Genomic DNA, 17,093 nt, shown 5'->3' with positions numbered 1-17,093 from the left:
ACACACACTAGGGCTAATTCACCTAACCTGCATGTCTTTGAACAGAGGGATGAATCATGAGCACCATGAGGAAACCTACATGGGGAGAACATGTAAACTCCATGAAGGAGGAACTCGAGACGCAAACCCAGGTTGCATTACTGCAAGGCAGCACTGGTACCAGTGGCCCACTGTGCCACCTCAGGGAATTTTACATTTATTAAAAATAAATGACAGAGGTAAGGGACAATCTGTAAATTATGAACCAATGCCTAGACCTTAAGAAAAGCACCAGAAATATCCTTTCCGATCCCAGCCATTCTCTTTCTCACACACACACACACACACACACACACGCACACACAGAACTCTTCCTTCCTTCAGATTCTAGACTGAGTGAGAGCTCTGGGTCTGGGCATAAGTCGGGTTTAAGTCCTATGGGTTACTTCTGGTCTAGCGCCACACTTCTATGGTCAGAGGTTTTTCTATTTTTTCAATGAGTAAACCAGGTTAGGATTCCTTCTACTGCCACTTGGGGTCCCTACTGTTATAATTTTAAAAAGTTTTTATTTGATTTTACATTTTATTCTGTAGTTAGGCGATCTGTTTCTAAGCATCTGGGAGACTGAGAATGTGGCAAATTCTGTGTAAATGTATTACTTTCAGTTTCATTTTATAGTTGTTATTATTTTTTAATGATATATTTTGTTGTTCCAGCTCATCCATTTTTTTAGAGGTGACACCATTTAAGGACTCTAAGCAGCCCTTTTGTTGATAGTAGCGTCTCCATTTGCTTTCATGTGTCAACGGGAAGTTGCAATGTCCAACATTATCAAGTATTAGTCTAAAAATCAGAATGATTTCCAGATTTCTAAGATTATGAATGCAACCAAATAATTCTAGCCAAAAACGTGTTGGAATACAGAGCCAAAAGATTTTGTTAAAAGAGTTTGTGTTTTGTGTTAGTATTAAGGCTTTGGGACATAATAGCTTGACTTCCTGGTTTTGTTTTCAGGATTAATCCACCAAAAAAATATATTTTTATATGTTTGTAGTTATGGCCGATAGCCTTTTTTAATCTTTTGTTCTCATGAAAAAGGAGATAACAACATTTTTCATACAATAAACTTCAATGGGGAAAACAGGGACCATCAATGAAGAACAGCTAACACAATAAAATGTCCAAGACAAAATGTCAAGTTTCTCATGTCACATAATCCACATGTCAGTTATCCAGTCATAGACTCACAACATCCAAAACACATGCATTTTTTGCTAAAATATTGTTCAACAAATAGTTCCAGAATATCAGAATAGCACACAAAACTGAAGTGTGTTTAAACAGGATTGATCTTTTGAACTGAAGGTTGACCAATGAATAAGGGGGTGACGAGCTTATCAATTCGATTACTCCTTTACCTAATGTAAGCCCACCACACTCTTGCTCTTTTAAATTTTCTCAATATTATTACTATTTATTTAGTAGATGCCCTAATCCAAGATGAATTACAAAGCAAGTTATAATGCATACAAAAATGATTAGAAGGTCCAAACATCAAAGTAACAGAGAACAAGTGAAAAAAAACAAGAAAAATGCAGTAATTACTATATAACTAAATTTGCAACCAGTGTAACATAAAGATCAATATCCTAAACTCACTGTCTCTACAACAGCAGCTATCCTGTAGAAGAGACACTTAGCAGTTCGACAATATTCAATGAAAAAGTGTGTTTTCAAAATATGTCTAACCATACAGTTTGAATAGCCAAAGGGAGATCATTCCATAGCTTTGAAGCAAGAATGAAGAAGCATTGACACATCTGGCAAGAGGAAGTACGGTCAGCAGACAGACAGAAGAAGAATGAAGACTACTTGGAGAAACATATGGAGAGACCAAAGACTGGAGACACTGAGGAGCAGAACTACAGGTCAAGACAAGAGTTTTGAACTAGATCCTTGAAGCATTTGTGAGCTATTGAAGAGACCGAAGCAGAGGAGTACTAGGAGTGAAAGAAGGAACAAGGGGATGTGTGGAGTAATTAGTAAGAAAGGGTTGAAAGCTCTAAATGACCGGATCGGGTCATTAAAGAAATACATTTGATGAATTAAAGTGAGGAATCCTGAGTCATGCTGACATTCCTGCTCAAGACTAATGGTAAAAGGTAACATCCTGAGCAATGATCAGGTACCTTTTTAGAATAATCTAATAGTTACAACCTTCTCTTCCTTCTTATACTCCCATGGTTTTTATTTTTTTTATATACTTTGCTTCCTATAGATCAAATTTCAGCATGAGTGAGTGCTGGTGTGCCCTGCAAAGTCCTGGTGTGTTGTCTTGCATTGTTTCCCGACTTTCTACATAGTACTTCTTGGAGAAATTTCCACTGCACCCATTAACTAAGTGAGCAGATGCAGGAAATGAATAGATCAGTGTCTAAAAGGAAATAAAAGGTAATGTGTCATGTCTCTTATGTTGACATATGCGTAGAATTTGAAGTAGGAACTTTATCTAGATTGTATGAGTGTGTTGGACTGGCACCAGAACCACAGCTGGCACAGTTCCTACACTCAATGCCCCTGGAATAGGCACTGGACCCTCAGACCACTGAATCAGATTAGGAAATTGATGGCTCAATATTAAATGCCATTGTATGGTGCTCACTATAAAGCTACACAGAATAAATCCTTTATATTCCAGTCATGCATTGCATGTTTCTGTGCTGCATCTTTGACACCCCACCCCCCACACGTATACCCATTATGTATAATAATACCATGAAATTTATCAGTAGGCAAGCATTTTCTAGATGATTGCTTTTTGTGGCTTGATTATCAAGTGACGACTCATTTTTTGGGTGTATATTTTCATTTCAGTGGCTAATGTGAGTTTTATGTTGCTGAACTGACCATTTTCCCTTTTAATGGTTTACCCTGAAATGGCACCAAATGATAAGTCTGTGCAGATGACTATCTCAGGAAACGCAAGAAAAATAATTAATGGCTCTTCCTTTTTTGCTGAAAGGAAAACATATAAAGAAATGGATGAGGCTTTATGAGCTTTTCATGCATCCGAGCTGCAGGAAGCAATTTAAAATTCCTATGCCTTCAGGAATAGTACAACAGAACATAAAGCAACTGCAGATTTGCATCTTGGTGCCTGACAGTAACAGATCCAAGCTGTAAAAAGTCAGATGTATATAGGAAAGAAAATGTCTCTATGTGACTTAATAAAACATCCATACATCCATCCATTTTCTGATCCTACTCTTTCATTCCTGGGTGATGAGAAACATACTATCTTTCAATGGAAGACTGTTGGAGTGCCCTTCTAGTTGGGCCTGCACAGGTAAACTCTTTCATATATCACTCCATTATTGAACCTATTTAATTCAGTTCAGTGTCATGTGGCCAGCCGTGACAGAGCCAACCCTGAATGGTCATCACAGAACACACTCATGCACACACTTATCTTGGGCCAATCCTCTGTCCATAAATTATTTATAAACCTACTTAAACCAATTCAGAGTATGAGGTGTTCAAGGCTCCCCCAACAACATTGGGTCTAAGTCATGAACCAGCCCTGTGTGGACGCAAGACTTTCTCATTCTCATGTAAATCAACACACCAACACTGGCTCTGTCTTGGAGCTGCCTTCGGCAATGAGGAGAAGAAACTGGGGTACCAGCAGAAAATGTAAACCATGCACATTCCACATAAGCAGTGAGCTGGGGCCTCATGTATAATGCAGTGTGTAGAATACATACTAAAATAAGGCATACGGACAAAAGCAGAAATGTGAATATGCAAAAAAAAATTAAGTTGCACAAAACTGAGCGTAAGCCAAGTTCCATGCACTTCAGCTCCATAAATCCCAGCCTGCCACCCTACGCCGAATCCTCCTAGAATTATGTCCCTTTGAATATACACATCAATATAAATAGCCCTTTAAGTTCAGCATTTTGTGAAAAGACAATGGCAAAAGCACTGGGAAAAAAGAAAAAATTCAGCAAATGTGAAGTGGAGGCAAGGAAAAAGTTACTATTTGTTGGCTTAAGCAGTGGTATAAGCAACAAGAAGCTGAGTGATACAGAGTAGAGGAGACACTTGAAAGTTCAAGTTCAGAAGGTGGCACAGTGTCCAAAATAAAAAAGAAGTGGTCAGAAATCAAAGTCGCAATGAAAAGGCAAGTCTTAGCCGACCATCTGCGTTTCATATGAAAGCGTATAAGGGTACAGAGAAAAGAAAAAAATAGGGACATTGTGAAGAAATAAAGGTCAAAATGTCGATTTTCATATCAAAATTTCCACTTTAATCTTGTAGTTTATTTTGTCATTAAAGTGGAATATTGTAAACTTCATCTTAAAATTGATGTCTAATTTACTAGAATTTTCAAATTCCATCATAACTAAAGTAGCACATTAAATGCTTCGTATTCTGTGTTCTATGTGTGTGAATCAGTATGTACTTAAACAGGCTTTTTCTTTTGTAGAAAGGAATGTGTAGGCACTGAACTTCACACAGAATACATTACATTTACGATATGACAGCTCTCCGACCATTTTAGAATACTATGATATAATTTTCACGATGAAATGCATTAAAATATGTATTAAACAGGGAGCATAGTGGTGCAGTGGTAACAATGAGTTGGCATCCTGTCCAGGGATTGTTCCTGACTTCCACAAGATGCTTGCTGTGGTGCGTGCGACCCTCGATGAAATAATTTATTGCAGCAGTACCGTCCCTGTCAAATGTACCAACCTCCAATTCCTGTCCTTGTATTTTATTTTGCCATGTAACCAATCACCACAATAAATGCTCTTTAATAAATGTCAAACCAGCTGTAAGCTTAGAATGCCTGTTCTCCAGAACTTTTAAGGAGCATTGAAAAATCTTCGTAATACGTGTTTAATTATTCCATCCACCTATCCATCCATGATTGTGCTAGTCCCAGCAAGCCTACAGTGCGAGCAGGAAGAATGCCTGGATGGGGCGCCATCTCATCACTACCCCTGTGGTACCACACCCCCACATGTTTAATTATTAACAATATATAATATTTAAATGACGTTAACAATTTATCTGTATAATTAATGTAATATGCATACTTAAATGCATTTCGTCTGAAAAATGCTGTTAGGTATACATAATGGTATTCAAACAGCACACAACTCCAAGAGGATAGCACTTGGAAATCTAAATCGACTTAGACACCAGTCATCATCATCTGTAAATACGCGCTCTCTTCTATTGAACTGAATTGAATACCTTGAACCTCATGGTACAATGAGATTCAAAAAGCAAATTCTCCAAAAACATATTTTTCTATAAAATTATAAAATAACAATAATAATAGTAATAATAATAAGATAAAAAAACTATGCAAAACATACAGTATGAAAGCATAAGTAAAATATTGTGCAGATAGTGTAAATGGTTCATAAAGTGGCCCAGGTTGTGTAAAATTGCAGCTGTAGTGCAAGTTTACAGTGAGGTAACTGTAATTCTATGTACAAGCTGTTCAACCAGGAGCATTTGATGGACTGATTGAATGTGTTTATAGCTCTTGGGATGAAACTGTTTCTGAGTCTCAAGGTCCATGCATGAAAGGCTCTGAGGCTTTTGCCAGATTACAGAAGTTCAAATAGACTGCGTCATGACTGAGTGGAATCCATGCCGATGCTTGTGTCTTTCCTTACGCAACATGTGCATAAAATCCTGTTGGAAGCTGTATTCCAATAATCCTGTGCGCTCTTGACACAATTCACTGTAGAGCTTTCCGATCAGCTGCTGTAGATATGTGATTCAACACTCAGGTACAGTGGGTTAAATTACTCTAAGTAGTGCACTGAGAGTAACAACGCTAAAGCAGCATTTGGAATAGGTTGACCATTCCGTGCACCATTATATTGTTAAAGGTTGATTACCATCAGATGCCTTAAATTTATAAAAGATATGCTGTTAATTACAGTGTATTTGATAAAGCCCATGTCATGTATATGAATCTAAAAAAGAAAGGGAAACCTCACAGGAACAATAGCACTGATTTGACACTGTGTGCCGCCAGTTTGCAAAACCAAGTGGAAACATGCATACTCATGGGGTTGTGCTGCCATGAGAATGTGCATGGTTTTACACCAAGTTTAGTTTTTATACATCATGATGTGAACATGGAAACGGGCGTATGCAACATTTTTGTACATACACACTGTTTATACATAAGGTTCCTGGACAGGAAAGGAACCTGCACTAGTATTTATCCCATTTGAATAATTTCACTCATGAAGGCACTTTGTGCTTTCCTTGGAAATCATGATGACACTTTGCACTTCTCTGATACTACCACTAAGACTACACCACAATTTACACCACTCTCATAAAGTATTCTATAGTCATGTGTTGAACTGGGCTACTTAGCAACAACAAAAAGAATAATATTGTAATAAGCACCAAGATGGAAAGACTGAGACATACACTGAATGAAAGTTTCATCCAATAATGGGCATGTTTATTTAAGAATAAATAATTCATAGGTAGACTTCCAGCAGAATCACCTTCTCTCTGTTACATCCACGGGAAATGTCTTGTAAAATAACAATAACTGAAACTAGCCACAGCTATTCTGCCACTGTTTCTGAAGTCACATTCACTGTTCCAGTGATCCCAGTCATCTTCCAGATTTAGGTGCTGTGTCCCACTCTGTGATTCCCCCTTTATCTTCTGCGAGGCTATATTTATCTAATGTAGGGCTGCCAACAAACCATGTTCTCATTTTTATGCGCCATAGACTGTCTGAGAGGAATTTCTAAAATTTTGAAAACGTCTGGAAATTTGGATCCTAAATTTTGAAAATTTCCTTATCCTTATCAGTGGTAAAAGTTGAATGGCATACACCAATCAGTATTTGCAGAAGTAGTGCACACACTTTTTTCCTAGAATCTTAACTTTTGTTCCGGTAGTAAACAACACAGATATTGGTGAGAGTAGAAACAACCTTTTGAGTTCTTGGCTTTTGTCTATCTTCACTTGGCTTTTTCACTTCATCTTTTGAATTCAGCTTTATTTTCTTGGTGAGTAGATAGTTCATTATAAATGTTGTTCCATTTCTTTATTATTTGTAATCCTAATTCATCGTAACTAAGTGAATTTATTCAAAATCAAAATTAAAATTTCACGTTTTGTATGAGAGTTTGCATTGTTGATTCTTCTTTCAGCAGCTTGGTTAAACAAGAAATTTCATACATCCAGGTACAGTCCGTCGTGTTTAAGTACTGTTTTGTAATATTTTAATGGAAAATATTGTTATTAATACGAATTGTTCCAAAATGGATTTAGAATTATAAATGAATGAGTCAACTATTAAAGTTTAAATTAATTAAAAAAATTATAAATTCATATAATATAAATTTAATGTCTTTTTAGTTATCGGTTGATCAAGTAATAAGTCACTTCTTCAAATAATTTATTAATATTTTCATAATTCTTTCATTTACATAAATTCAGGAATATCTATTATGATGAAAAGAAAGTGCAGGTTCACAGACTATTTGAACAACAAATATCCTTATTTAATTAGATTATATCACATTTACTGAGATAAATAGCTTCAGTGGAAAAATATAAAAGAATGTAGATAAAAGCAAATAAACTAAATTGAGAAGAATAACATTATTATTCTTTTATTAGAAGTGAATTTACTATGTGTATCACTTTTACAGGTTTATTTAAGCTACCCAAATAAGAGTGGAAGAAATGAACTCTGTTAATTTAAGAGACTTGACATATTCAAAATATTTAACACATTATTAAGGTGCATTATTGCATCATAGGGAAAGGCATCGTCAAAAGTCCTCATTTTTCAACCCAATTTCCTCCTTATTTCCAGATAAAGAGAGCTGGCATCCCTAATCTAATGTTCCAGGAGTCTCTGACTGCCCTCTTAAACCTTCTCGGGAGGAGGTGTGTGGAATGAAAAGCTCTATTTACCTGTCAACCATCCAGCCCTGCCTGTCTATAGGGTTATATGCTGGTTGCATCCAGACCTCCACATGTTGATACTGTCATTTTGCTTTTAAATCACACATACATGCTCACCCATACTTCTGGTAATTATCTTGATGTGCATGCCATCAATCACAACAACTCCAGGAAAAGCAGCGACTTGCATGAATGCATCTTACTTTAATATTACCACATATGGAGTGGTCAGGAAATATATACAGTAAATCTGTGTATTACCTCACACATTGTAAGGACGTTCAAAGTTTGATGCAAAATTTAAGAAATCGTTAGTTGTAAAACACTGAAGTCTCTTCATTTCAGCTGACAGTGCACAGCTTCTTAACATAGCTGGAGCAATCACGTGACAAATAATATTTGTTATTAATATTACCCCATCTCTGTCAAATCAATCTCTTCATCCATCCATCCATCCATCCATTCTCTTCCGCTTATCCGAGGTCGGGTCGCGGGGGCAGCAGCTTAAGCAGAGAGGCCCAGACTTCCCTCTCCCCGGCCACTTCTTCCAGCTCTTCCGGGAGAATCCCATGCTCCCAGGCCAGCCGGGAGACATAGTCCCTCCAGCGTGTCCTGGGTCTTCCCCGGGCCTCCTCCCGGTTGGACGTGCTCGGAACACCTCACCAGGGAGGCGTCCAGGAGGCATCCTGATCAGATGCCCGAGCCACCTCATCTGACTCCTCTCAATGCGGAGGAGCAGCGGCTCTACTCTGAGACCCTCCCGGATGACTGAGCTTCTCACCCTATCTTTAAGGGAAAGCCCAGACACCCTGCGGAGGAAACTCATTTCAGCCGCTTGTATTCGCGATCTCGTTCTTTCGGTCACTACCCATAGCTCATGACCATAGGTGAGGGTAGGAAGGTAGATCGACTGGTAAATTGAGAGCTTTGCCTTACGGCTCAGCTCCTTTTTCACCACGACAGACCGATGCAGTGCCCGCATCACTGCGGATGCCGCACCGATCCGCCTGTCGATCTCACGCTCCATTCTTCCCTCACTCGTGAACAAGACCCCGAGATACTTGAACTCCTCCACTTGGGGCAGGATCTCTCCCCCAACCCTGAGAGGGCACTCCACCCTTTTCCGGCTGAGGACCATGCTCTCGGATTTGGAGGTGCTGATTCTCATCCCAGCCGCTTCACACTCAGCTGCGAACCGATCCAGAGAGAGCTGAAGATCACGGCCTGATGAAGCAAACAGGACAACATCATCTGCAAAAGCAGTGACCCAATCCTGAGTCCACCAAACCGACCCCTTCAACACCCTGGTTGCGCTTAGAAATTCTGTCCATAAAAGTTATGAACAGAATCGGTGACAAAGGGCAGCCCTGGCGGAGTCCAACTCTCACTGGAAACGGGCTCGACTTACTGCCGCAATGCGGACCAAGCTCTGACACCGGTTGTACAGAGACCAACAGCTCTTATCAGGGGTCCGTACCCCATACTCCCGAGCACCCCCACAGGATTCCCGAGGGACACGGTCGAATGCCTTTTCCAAGTCCACAAAACACATGTAGACCGGTCGGGCAAACTCCCATGCACCCTCCAGGACTCTGCTAAGGGTGAAGAGCTGGTCCACTGTTCGCACCAGGACTAAAACCACACTGTTCCTCCTGAATCCGAGGTTCACTATCCGACGGACCCTCCTCTCCAGAACCCCGAATAGACTTTTCCAGGGAGGCTGAGGAGTGTGATCCCTCTATAGTTGGAACACACCCTCCGTCCCCTTTTAAAGAGGGGACCACCACCCCGGTCTGCCAATCCAGAGGCACTGTCCCGATGTCCATGCGATGTTGCAGAGACGTGTCAACCAAGACAGTCCTACAACATCCAGAGCCTTAAGGAACTCCGGCGATCTCATCCACCCCGGGCCCTGCCACCAAGGAGTTTTTGACCACCTCGGTGACTTCAGTCCCAGAGATGGGAGAGCCCACCTCAGAGTCCCCAGGCTCTGCTTCCTCATTGGAAGGCATGTTAGTGGGATTGAGGAGGTCTTCAAGTACTCCTCCCACCGACCCTAACGCCCGAAGTCGAGGTCAGCAGCGCACCATCCCCACATATACGGTGTTGACACTGCACTGCTTCCCTCCTGAGACGCCGGACGGTGGACCAGAATCTCCTCGGCCGTCCAAAGTCGCTCTCCATGGCCTCCAAACTCCTCCCATGCCCGAAGTTTTGCCTCAGCAACAACGAAGCAGCGTTCCGCTTGGCCTGCCGGTACCTATCAGCTGCCTCCAGAGACCCACAGGACAAAAAGTCCTATAGGACTCCTTCTTCAGCTTGACGGCATCCTCACCACCGTGTCCACCAACGGGTTCGGGATTGCCGCCACGACAGGCACCCACCACCTTGCGGCCACAGCTCCGTCAGCCGCCTCAACAATAGAGGCACGGAACATGGCCCATTCGACTCAATGTCCCCACCTCCCTCGGGACGGGTTGAAGTTCTGCCGGAGGTGGGAGTTGAAGCTACTTCTGACAGGGGACTCTGCCAGCCGCTCCCAGCAGACCCTCACAACACGCTTGGGCCTACCAGGTCTGACCGCATCTTCCCCACCATCGAAGCCAACTCACCACCAGGTGGTGATCAGTTGACAGCTCGCCCCTCTCTTCACCCGAGTGTCCAAGACATATGGCGCAAGTCCACGACACGACCACAAAGTCGATCATCGACCTGAGGCCTAGGGTGTCCTGGTGCCAAGTGCACATATGAACACCCTTATGCTTGAACATGGTGTTCGTTATGGACAATCCGTGACGAGCACAGAAGTCCAATAACAAAACACCGCCGGGTTCAGATCGGGGCCATTCCTCCCAATCACGCCCTTCCAGGTCTCACTGTCATTGCCCACGTGAGCATTGAAGTCTCCCAGCAAAACGAGGGAATCCCCAGAAGGTATGCCCTCTAGCAACCCTCCAGAGACTCCAAAAGGGTGGATACTCCAAACTGCTGTTCGGGCGATACGCACAAACAACAGTCAGGACCCTTCCCCACCCGGCGGAGGGAGGCCACCCTCTCGCCCACCGGGTAAACCCCAATGCACAGGCTCCAGTCGGGGCAATAAGTATGCCCACACCTGCTCGGCGCCTCTCACCGGGGGCAACTCCAGAGTGGTAGAGAGTCCAGCCCCTCTCAAGGAGATTGGTTCCAGAGTCCAAGCTGTGCGCCGAGGTGAGTCCGACTATATCTAGCCGAACCTCTCGACCTCGCGCACTAGCTCAGGCTCCTTCCCTTCAGAGAGGTGACATTCCACGCCCCAAGAGCCAGTTTCTGTAGCCGAGGATCAGACCGCCAAGGTCCCGCCTCGCCACCACCCAACTCACACTGCACCCAACCTCCTTGGCCCCTCCCATAGGTGGTGAGCCCATGGGGAGGAGGACCCACGCTACCTCTTGGGCTGTGCCCGCCGAGCCCCATGGGTGCAGGCCCGCCACCAGGCTCGCCATCGAGCCCCACCTCCAGGCCTGGCTCCAGAGGGGGCCCGTGACCAGCGTCCGGCAAGGGAAAACGTTGTCCAGTTTTTATTTTCATTGGAGGTTTATTGAACCGCTTTGTCTCATCCCTCACCTAGGACCAGTTTGCCTTGGTGGTTCTACCAGGCATAAAGCCCCGGACAACATAGCTCCTAGGATCATTGGGACACGCAAACCCCTCCACCACGATAAGGTGACGGCTCAAGGAGGGGTCAATCTCTTTTACAAGTTCATTGTTGTCCAGAATTTGCAAAACATTCTGCCTTTTCTGCCGGAATGTTATCTTCCAGCAACTCCCAGTGAGTTAGGACAGCTCATAATCGCTCTAAAAAATCCTAGCAAAGTTAGTTTCCTAAATTAGGAAAATTAAATAACTGCTTTTGTTCCTACTCCTAAATGCTGGAACAAATGTGTGTCACTCTGAGCCAATTAGGGCCATTTTCTTACTCTGAGATGCTTGATAAATACAAGAATATAATAGAAACAGTTAAAAGTTATATATTGTTTAATATGTTGTAATATTAGCATTAAGTTTACGATTTACAAACACATTAATATCAAGTTTACAAATTTTCATTTTGGATAGAACACTTACACTTTGCCAATCATGAATTATCTACAAATTAAACGAGACTGGAAAAGGAAGAAGTACCCGTACACTGGTGCAATATTTGTAGGCGCCACCTTTACAATTAATGTAACAACATTAAGAACAGGAAACCAATGAAGTAAGTGCTAGTTTTCACAAAATATTCCTTATATGAGAAAACAGTGTAAAATTCAGAACTAGGTACATTGCTTGAAGCATAATATCATTTATTGCTGTTACCCTGGTTTCTGTTAAACTTAATTACCATCTCACGTCCTTTGATCTTGATGACTTGAAAGTTTAAGCTACTAAAAACAAAAATCCGAAACATTGCTTATTAAATGATGTAAGCAGGATGTTTTGCATGCCATGTCCGATTTAACATTGGCCAACTTTTTTCCACTTGATGTAAATTCATTTGAGAAAGATGGATGATTCTCAAAAGTAGCCTGTTGCTGTAAGTTTGTGTGTATGTGTGTATATATATATATATATATATATATATATATATATATATATATAAACTGGTCAAAAAAATAAAAGGAACAATTTAAAAACACATCAGATCTCAATGGGAAAAAATCCTGCTGAATATCTGTGCTGCTATGGACTAGGTAATGTGTTAGGAATGAAAAGATGCCATATCGTTTGATGGAAATGAAAATTATCAACCTATAGAAGGCTGAATTCAAAGACACCCCAAAAGGAGCAGATACCGGTCCTGCTGATGAGTTAAGGACCTTCTACGGCCCTGTCCAGCTTTCCTAGAATAATTGTCTGTCTCTTGGAATTTCCTCAATGCCCTTGAGACTGTGCTGGGAGACACAGCATACCTTCTGGCAATGGCACGTATTGATGTTCCATCCTGGAGAAGTTGGACTACCTGTGCACCTCTTTAGGGTCCAGGTATCACCTCATGCCACTAGTAGTGACACTGACCGTAGCCAAATGCAAAACTAGTGAAAAAACAGTCCGAAAAGATGAAGAAGGAAAAATGTCAGTGGCCTCCACCTGTTAAAAAATTCCTGTTTTGAGGGTTGTTGTATTGTTGCCCCTCTAGTGCAGCTGAAACTGATTAACAACGCCCTCTGCTACTTAACTGACCAGATCAATATCCCAGAAGTGTCACTGACTTGATGCTATACTCTGATTAAAAAGTGTTCCTTTAATTTTGCTTTCCTCCTGGACAAAACTATACATTGCATTCTCAAAAGTAATCTCAGTGCACAGCTTGGTCATATTACAACCGGACTGCTGAACTGACAACGTGGTATACAAAGAGATCCTTAACAGATAGTTATTGGTATATTTTCCCTCAGTTTAAAAAGGTTTTCTTTTCTTCTTAATAAAAATTTAAAAGCAGTTCTTCATCGCTGCGAAGCACAGGGATTTTGCTATATACAGTATATATATATGTAGATATGTATGTATGTGTATATATATATATATGTAGATATGTATATATATGTGGATATGTATTGTAAAAGGCGCTATATAGCGCCTGACCCATCACAGACCACGCAGAGGCACGTGTACAAAAACACACAGGCTTTATTTTTTCTTCAGCTGTGTGACACGTCTTCCCCGTGCCACACAGCCCAAACACAGTCCCAAAGTACAAAACAAAGCACAAAAACAAACCACAATTCTCCACCACTCCTCCCAGGCAAGCTTCATCTCCTTCCTCCCAACTCTGGCTGTGGTGGCTGGGCCCTTTTATAGCCCACCCGGAAGCGTTCCAGGTGATTAACCACCTGGTCCTGATTGCACCTCCGGGTGGGGCTGAAAGCTCGTCCAGCTGGGCTGTGGGAAGCAGGCAGCTCCACCTAGCGGCCACGCCGGGCCCCAACCAAGCTGTGGAGGACTCCATCTCCCATGGAGCCCTGCGGGCGGTTGGGGAGTCACCGTCGGCCAGGGAGGCTGCCACCAAGCGTCCCGGGGGAGGTATTGGACTGCCCATGGCGGCTCCCCCGGAACATAAGTAGCAGAGGCGACCCTGCCGGGTATGGGACCCGACTGTCCTTCACAGTATGTATATATATATATATATATATATATATATATATATATATATATATATATATGTGCTATATGTACATATGTATATATATGTAGATCTGTATATATATGTATATATGTATCTGTGTATATATATATATATATATATGTGCGTGTGTGTGTATGTATGTATGTGTATATATATATTGATATGTGTATACAGTATATATGTATACAGTAATCCCTCACAATATCGCGCTTCGACTTTCGCGGCTTCACTCTATCACGGATTTTATATGAAAGCATAACTAAATATATAAGGCGGATTTTTCGCTGCTTTGCGGGTTCTGCGGACAATGTGTCTTTTTTACTTCCTGTACATGCTTCCTCAGTTGGTTTCCTAGTTGATTTCATACAAGGGACGCTATTGGCGGATGACTGAGAAGCTAACCAATCAGAGCACGCAGTTAAGTTCCTGCGTGCTGAATGCAGTGTTAACCAGGAAGTCTCGTCTCGCTCATTCAGCATCAACGTGTTTCGCTGTGTAAAGAGTTGTGCTCTTTTGTGTTTATCTTTGTGCATAGTCAAGCCCTTCATTATGGCTCCAAAACGATCTGCTACTGCTTCAGGGCCGTGCCCAAGCGCAAACGGAAGATGTTAACGAATGCCGAAAAGGTAAACGTTTTGGATTTGTTGAAGGCTACAATTCTTTTTATTTAAAAAGTAGGAAAGGAATATAAGATCTACGGCCGCAGTGTCCTTTTAACCAGGGTGCAAAACAAGTTGTAAGTGGATGTAATAAGGCAGTAGTCTGGATAGAATCTGCTTTAGGGATTTGGATTGAAGACTGCCAGAAGAAGAACAACGGCAGTGCTACACAATCGCCTGAAGTGGCTCCTTTAAGGGCTGTAACGCTCTCCATTGTTGTGCAGTAAAATAAAACTCATTGTTATCGGACAAGTCATCGTGTTATTGTTGGTGAGTAACCATAATTCATTTTCTACTTACAGTACATAGTACATGTACGTACGTTTAGTGTCACTGTACACACATTTACTGTATACTATTTTTCTTGCGTTGTACGTATTTATTGCTGGTGGCCTGTCTGTCGTAATGGCTGTAACATATGTGATATCGGAGACACTCAATATCTTTAAAATAATATTTAGGTTTTACTATATATAAACAGTGTGTTTATATACATAATTTCAATGAATCTTACCTAATATCTAAGAGAATGCAAAGGGATTATGCTGTATAACTCTGCGGGGAATATTTATAAACAGTGTGGGAGAGTTTATAAGGGATTAAAATATATAAAAATAAACGATACAAACATATGGTTTCTACTTTGTGGATTTTCACCTATCGCGGGGGGATCTGGAACGCAACCCCCACGATCAAGGAGGGATTACTGTATATATGTAGATGTGTATGTGTAGATATGTGTATATGTAGATATGTTTATATGTATATATGTATATGTATATATGTGTGTGTGTGTGTATATATATATATATATATATATATATATATATATATATATACATATACATACGACTCATAACAGTGACAAAACAATTACATTGACAATCATTTTACGTTATTTTCAAAATGTTTTCTTTTCTTTTTCATAACTTCTTTAACACACTACTTCTCCGCTGCGAAGCGCGGGTATTTTGCTAGTATATATATATATATATCCATCCATCCATCCATTATATAACCCGTGTCACAAAACGAGACAAAGACAGATAAAAGTTTGGGGCAGCCACCCATATAATTTGGTATCCTGGCTGCAAAAGTCGTTTTTTTAAAGTAACTAGCACTGAAGTGCTTACAATGGAGTCCAAAACCAGACTGCGGGAGAAGGGAAAAGGGTAGGCTTTTAAAGGGGAAGACAGGAAGTGAGGTCATAAGGATTGGGCACGTTTTCATTATTCATTGGATCAGGCCCGGATGTGACATCAGGGGGGCCAGAGCTGATAAGGTCTGTTTCCATTGGTTCGGTCCTAGAAGTGATGTCAAGAGAGCCAGGTGGAGCCTCCCGGGTTTGGTCTACAGGGAAGTGAAAAAGAGAGTTAGTGCACTCTGCCACATCACGGCATGCCGCAGAACTGCCTTCACTCGAGCCCTTTAGCTGCCTCCCATGCGCGCGTGCGTGACACCCGCTAAGTATCCAATCCCAGCCAACACAGGACACAAGGCAGGAAACAAACCATGGGCAGGGTGCCAGCCCACCACAGTATGTATAAGTATATATATATATATATATATATATATATATATATATATATATATATATATTAGAGTTGGGAAGCGACTAAAAAAATCAACTAGTTAATCACATAAATGTAGGTAATTAATCGTGATTAATCACATCTACCATTAAAACATGAACATTTAAATTCAATGTAGAATGAACACAAAGGAATTAAAAAAATAGTGGCAAAGTTTAAACTTAAACAATGACCTTAAACCTGAACTTTTAACAAATACTACTTGAGCAAGAACAACCTGAATTTGAATGCATTCCCAAAAGGCAAGTTAAAAAGAAGGCAATAAGAAAACTAGGCCAATGTATTAATTCTCAAATTAGTACAGCATATGAGACACAGATGTGTCAAAGTAAAAATTGAATCATCAAAATGACTGTAGACTTTGAATGCACTGCTGAAGACTAATTTAAATGAAATAAAAATAAGCATCTCTTAAATGGGCTTTGAAATCTGTGTTAAAACTTTGTGAATACTATCCTCAGTTGTTCATCACTATCAATGACTTCATGGCTATTTAGGACCCTGTACTAAATTAAGAGGGTTTGGGATTAGAATGATAGATTCTTTGGAATTCTATTAAACAGAAATTGTGTGTCTCTGTTAACTTGTAGATAAAGGGATAAACTGTGAACTCCCTACAGCACACTATTACTTAAACAAAACCATAGTGGTTTATGTTTTTTATATGTTACACACCCCATGAATTTGTTTAGTTATAGACAAGAAAAATTACAATCAGAACAAAAATTATGATATAG

The sequence above is a fragment of the Polypterus senegalus genome, chromosome 6 (genome assembly GCF_016835505.1).
Source record: "Polypterus senegalus isolate Bchr_013 chromosome 6, ASM1683550v1, whole genome shotgun sequence".
NCBI classification, from domain to species: domain Eukaryota; kingdom Metazoa; phylum Chordata; class Cladistia; order Polypteriformes; family Polypteridae; genus Polypterus; species Polypterus senegalus.
This window is presented reverse-complemented; position numbering follows the sequence as displayed.